Genomic DNA, 6,000 nt, shown 5'->3' on the forward strand with positions numbered 1-6,000 from the left:
GTTTTTTACAGGTTGTCTCAGCTGCCTGTCAGATGGGGCCATGATGAAACCCAACATCTTGCAGAGACATAAAATGGAAAACAGGCAACTCATCAGAAAAGTAGCAGCTGTTTTACACCATCACTAAACAAAATCATCATACACTAAAAACTAGATTTAGCAGTTTAAAAGAGCTACTAATGCAAAATTAGCTGGAGACAACAGCGTGGTTTAGTAACTGACAGTGCTTCACTCCAACACCCTAATTCATGCAAAAACAACTCAGGAAACATTAAACGGCTGATGCTTTTGGAAAGGGGAAGAGCATCCACTTTCAATGGCTGCTTAGGAAGAACATGCAGATTTATTGCATCATCTTTTTTCCTTTTACAAATTTTAAATAAGAATTGTGTCAAAATTGCCACCTCTTAAATAACAACGATGCTATAGTCCTCCTGACAGAGGGAGATACCAGCTTTTAGTGGCAAGTCATTTGTATTTATGGCAGGCTGAAAGCCAGTAAAAAGGTTGTGCAGAACTTTAACGGTGAATGAGATGGAATAAGAAGGCCTTGAGCACTTTGGATCATCAAATACTTCAATAACTGGATATGACTGTTCATACAACCGTAAATTCATGCACATGGAGAGGATATAAAGACACAACTGCCATATGAATGGACTTTCTGTTGCCTTCTGGAAGCTCATATGTGTGTGTGATCTGTTTGAGATACAGGTCCCACACAAGCTTTTCTTTGGCCCTGCTGTGTTCCCCTGTGTTGTAGAAATATCCTGCCCATGACCAACACATCTTGTGAGAATCAGAAATCTGTCTGGCAAGAGATTCAGCTGATCTCTCTACTTCCAAAGGATATGTGGCTGGAGGTCTGTCATCTTGTAGCAGTGAAGGGGTGAGCCCTGATTGCTTGGGACTAGATTTAATTTGTCCATGCAATTACTAAGATAAGAACTTGGTCTATTTTCCCATGAAGTACCTGCCCTGCTCTGGCTGAGGTGCTTCCATATCTCCCATATTGTCAAGTCCCTTCATCTGTGTGATCTGACCCTGCCTGTCTTAGGGGATTCTCCCATCAAGTGCCATCAAAATCCTGCCTGAGGGAAGAATTCAGGGCTGGCTACAGAGTGAAAAAGGAATAAAGTTTTAGCTGAGGTCTGGCTATTTGTTCTGTGCAGACAAGTTGTGGCCCTGAAGAAGTCTTTTGTTTCCTAAAAAATTGTGAGGGAGGGAGCATAAAAAGTGCCCTGTACTTCAAGGGTATTTTTATTTAGATGCTACTCTTCAAAAGACTATATATAGCAGTAAGAGTCTAGTTGCAATCTAAAGTTTGAAAAGTTGCAGACTCTTGCAGACAGTCTGATGGATCTAAATTTTTCAGCTAAACAACATCTCTGCTCTTGACCTGAGACCTAGATTTCACATTTCAGGAATTAAATGAGCATCATTTTCTGAAAGACATTAGACCAAGGCTGGGCTATCCAAAGGATGGCTTCACGATTTAGATGAAGATGTTGTCATGTCAAGGAGACTTAAAACCTGACGTATCTTTTTGCTATTGAAAAGCCAGACTTAGTTTGTTATACCACATTGTAGCTTCTTATGTGCAGGAGACAAAGGAAAAGAGGAGGTTGTTCTGGATTTAGCATCTCTTAGAGGATTCTTTGCAGTAACAGGGCATAAGGCTCACTGCCCTCAATGATCTGTTTGAAATTATATTACTCTGTTTGAAATTTATCCTAAGACTGTGCCAAAACCCTACCAAAATATAAAGGAAATATTTGTGACCTCTGCCCAAACTGGGAATCTTCCATGTCTGAGACACCTCAGATGCTTTGATTAGACTGAAGAAAGGAGAGTGGGAAATGAAGGAAAAGCTATTCTTTACCTGATGCTGCAGAATTCAGGTGTGTGTCTGAGTACTCATCCTCCTTCCATGCAGAAATCCTGTTTTTCTCAGGAAAGTGTTTAACCTGCTTAAAAGAAAAAAAAAAAGAAAAAAAATTAAAACAGAAAATAAATTGTGATGCAGGCACGTAGAGATCTTTATTCCTTGAAAGGGCTGTATTCAACCTCAAGGAGCTGGAACCCTCACATTTCTTTGGCTGCAAACAGGAAAACCCAGCTTGTGGCTCACAGGTACATCCCCAAGTGGGATCTTCTGGGACCTGGGCAGCCCCTAAAGCCACCCAGATGTGCCACTGCTGCAGCCCTGGGGGGATGGAGACAGAACCTCCTGGCAAGCAAGGCACAGAGCCAGAGGAGGGACTGAGTGATCTTGTTTCAGATCAGATGGATGGCTCTAAGTGACCTGTAAAGGCCCTCCCTGAGCCCTGAGCCACAGCAGTAAGAGCCAAGACACCACTAGCACGTCTGAAGTAGTTATTAGTGACTGAAGCAGCACTTGTCAACTGCAACTTCAGCTTCAAGTAATAGTTTAACAGCATCAACTAGAAGAGAGGTCATATCTCGGTGTGGCTGGTGTGCTGCTGACACTTAAAGGAAATAATTGGTAGATTTAGAGCAGGGGCAGATGCCAGTGGTAGAACAGGGGAGGAGGTTGGGTGCTCGAAACAAAACTTCAGCAATATCATGTGATAAAAGGGCCAGGAATCCATCCTAAGCCCTGGCATAAAAAGTATGAGGAAGCTGTAACCCAACCTGTGGAAAGAGCTCTGCTCTCCCCATGTGGGCTGGGTTGCTGTGATTTCCAAAGACCCATCTACAGTTGCAGTTTGCAGTCCTAACAACAGGGAAAAAAAACCTGTTGCCCCTTGATGTTGTTGGCCAGCCTTTTGGAAAGCACATGTAATGCAACCTCCAGCTGATTTTTTTGCTTCAGGACAGCCCAAGAGAGAGGGTGCATGTGTGATAGTCTGGAGTGAAGTGCAGGGTCCTGTTTTACCTGTACTTGGGCTGTGTGATGCTAAAATAGAGGAGTTAGCATGCAAATCCAGCAGTGCCCTGGCTGTCATCACCTCCCAATTAGCTGCATTTGATTTTGGTGAAGGATTGTGTCAGCAGGGGAGGTGGGATGTCTGCAGGGTGCTCTGGCTGCCACGGGCAGGAGGGTACTCTGTGTGTGCACGTTCCTGCCTTGTGCTGGTGGCTGGAATGATGCTGGCCTGCCAAAACAGAAGAACTGCTGTCACTCCCTGGCCAGAGGAACTGATTCTAGTCCTGGTGACCCTACCTCTCTGCAAACATTAGTGCAACAACCACAGAAATGTAGAATATCCCTAGTGGGAAGGGCCCCACCAGGACCATGGAAGTCCAACTCCTATTTGATCCACCAGTTGTCAAGGTCAAAGCATGGGTGTCTCAAATACAAAATTTGGCACTGTCTTTCTGGTTCCTGTCCCATTCTTCTCCCCTGCTGCCTTTTAATAACCATTTTCTAATTTAGATTATTGATTACCTGCATTGCAGGAGGCATCTCACAGTCCTCATCAGTGAGGTTAGGGAGAGGCTGTGCTTGGTGCTGCAGAAACACAAAAAATCTTGGTCTTGTCCCAGGAAATGCTCAGACAAAACCAAGGGAAGAGGAACTGGCTAAAGAACAGGAGAAATAGCAGGAGAACATGCACCAGCATAAAATGCAGCTGCATCCAGGGAAGAAGAATTTTGCAGACTTACTTCTGTCTGTCATATGAAGACCGTGTCTGTCCCAGCCAGCCAGCCTGGGAGGGTGGACACGATTCTGGCTCCTTGGCTGCCCTGTGACCTTCCCCAAACTGTGACCTGCAGTGTCTCATCAGACCAAGCTAAACAGTGAGGCAGAAGAGTGTCTTCAAAGTAAAGAGTAGCTTGCATTTGTTGAAAGAGAAGGAATCTCCTGAAGAAATATCTTCCTTCCAAGAAGTAAACCAAAAAAACAACACATTGGTCACACTGATAAGCTGGAGAAATTACATTTACAGAGTCATTTGGAAAAACGTACATGGGATTCAATTTGTCCAGAAAAATAAAGAATGTTTCCACAGATAAAATCCAAGTAATTCTAAACCTAAGAAGTAAGAGTTGCAGTTGTGTGGAGCACCAGGAAATTCAGCATCTTTTCTGTTTGTTATAACTAAAACTCAGAAAGACAAAGACACATTCTGTAGGTAATAAATTAGAGGGAGGTGAGCCAGTCGAAAAAATTCCTTACCTTTGGAGCCTTAGAAACAAATATGAGCTCCAGGTCATGATAGAAAAAGAAAAAAAAAGAGAGGGAAGCAAAGGGGTAAGATTTTGTGTGGAGGAAACTGGAAATTCATAGTCAGCTTAAGATGAGAGCTCACCACAACTGAGTAAAAGTCAAAGGTGCTGCATGAAGTTTCAGTTTTGGACAAAAAGAAACAAGTCCAGAGTTGTGAGTCATTTTCAGAGCATGGATGCTTCATTTTGAATATGCAGATAAGGTTGCCAAGAGAAAGGCAGGGGAGCAGAATGGAGAGTAAGAATTTTAGTTTGTGAAGCCAACATAAAATTGTAGGGTGGGGAGATGATCAAGAACCTGGAGTCAACCAGAGCAGCATCAATAGAAGCCTGAGACCTGGGTACTCAGAACAGAATTTATTCTAAATAAAAGAAACAATGGGAGAAGAATTTAAGCTGCTGTTAATAACAAGATAGTATTTAACTGTAACAAGAATACCAATGGCAATCTGAGCTGTACACATCTGTTTCTGTTGGGTTGGATTATCTTAAGAGAGAACATGCCAAAAAAGCTTAAAAGAGTGCTGCCACCTTTGGCACCTACCCCAAATCAGGCCTGCACATCCACCCCGTGCCTCACTGAGGCTGAGAGCTTCTGTCCTTGAAATGCTAAACTCATTATCTGGTAGGTGTGGACAGTCTTGTGCATCACAGAGCCAGGAAGAAATTTGACATCAGCATGTCACAGGGAGGGGGAAAAAACCCAACTCCTGAGAAATGTTGAGAGTGTGTGTATTTTTGGCAGAGGATACCAGCCAGACATGTCAGCTGATAGCATCCATAGAGCTGGAAGACTGCAAATGAGCTGCAGTACAACAAACACAGATTTCACAACTGAAAGCAGCACACTGACATTTATATTAGCTCTGTTTGACATGACCTGATGAGCTGGGCTTGGCTGGAGCACAGCCTGTGGCAGCAGCCACCATCTACCCACTTCTGGTCCAGCCCTCCAGCTCCCCTGCCCTGTGCCTTCCTCACCCTGCTGGAAAAAAGGAACATCATACCCGTGCTGGTGCTGTTTGCTGTGAGAAGGTCAGCTCCTGGGCCAAAGGCTCAGCTGATGGGTTCAGGCAGGGCTTTTACCTTCTTCTGACTGAGGGGACCTTGTGGCAGACCACGGCCACCAGTGCGAGTCGGGGGGGCTTGACAAGCCCCATCTGGAGAAGAAACGTGGTGGAGTCAGCAGAGGTGCCCCTCCTCCAGGCTGCTCTGCACTGCCCAGAGTGGCTCCTCTGCCCTTGGTGGAGTCACCTTGGTTCACCTGGAGGAAGCAGCAGAGCCCAGCCCGATAAATTCCATCTGGTTTATGGCTTTGAGCACGAGAGAAAGGGAAGTTCGGGCCCGCAGTCCCCTGGGCTGCTTTGGGGGCTGACTGTCAAGGTGTGTTTTTTATTGTGTGTACTGCTTGTCTGATGATAGGAACTAAATTGAGAAGAGGCTCATTTCTCACAGGCCACTGAGCAACCAGAATGTGCTAACTGTCATACGTAGGAAGCACTCAGGTGTCGGGATTGTCAGGAGAGAAAGTGCAGTGCTTTTTATTAACTGCAAGAGCAATCAGCTCTGTCTGGGTCTGCTCAGTCTTGTGGAAACACATAGTTCACACTGGGCAATGCTCAGAGGCTTAACACAGGTATCAACACTGTGCCTGCGGTAATAACTTCACATCAGAGCTGTTGCATTACAGGCTGGTGCACAGTCACCACTGTGCTGGTGGTGCTTGGTAGTCTGATCTCTCCAAGGCATTTGCTAAGCCTGAATAGGCTGAAAACTGCAGGACTCTATTGCATATTTAAAATGGAT

This window comes from Prinia subflava, chromosome 15 (assembly GCF_021018805.1).
Source record: "Prinia subflava isolate CZ2003 ecotype Zambia chromosome 15, Cam_Psub_1.2, whole genome shotgun sequence".
NCBI lineage: Eukaryota > Metazoa > Chordata > Aves > Passeriformes > Cisticolidae > Prinia > Prinia subflava.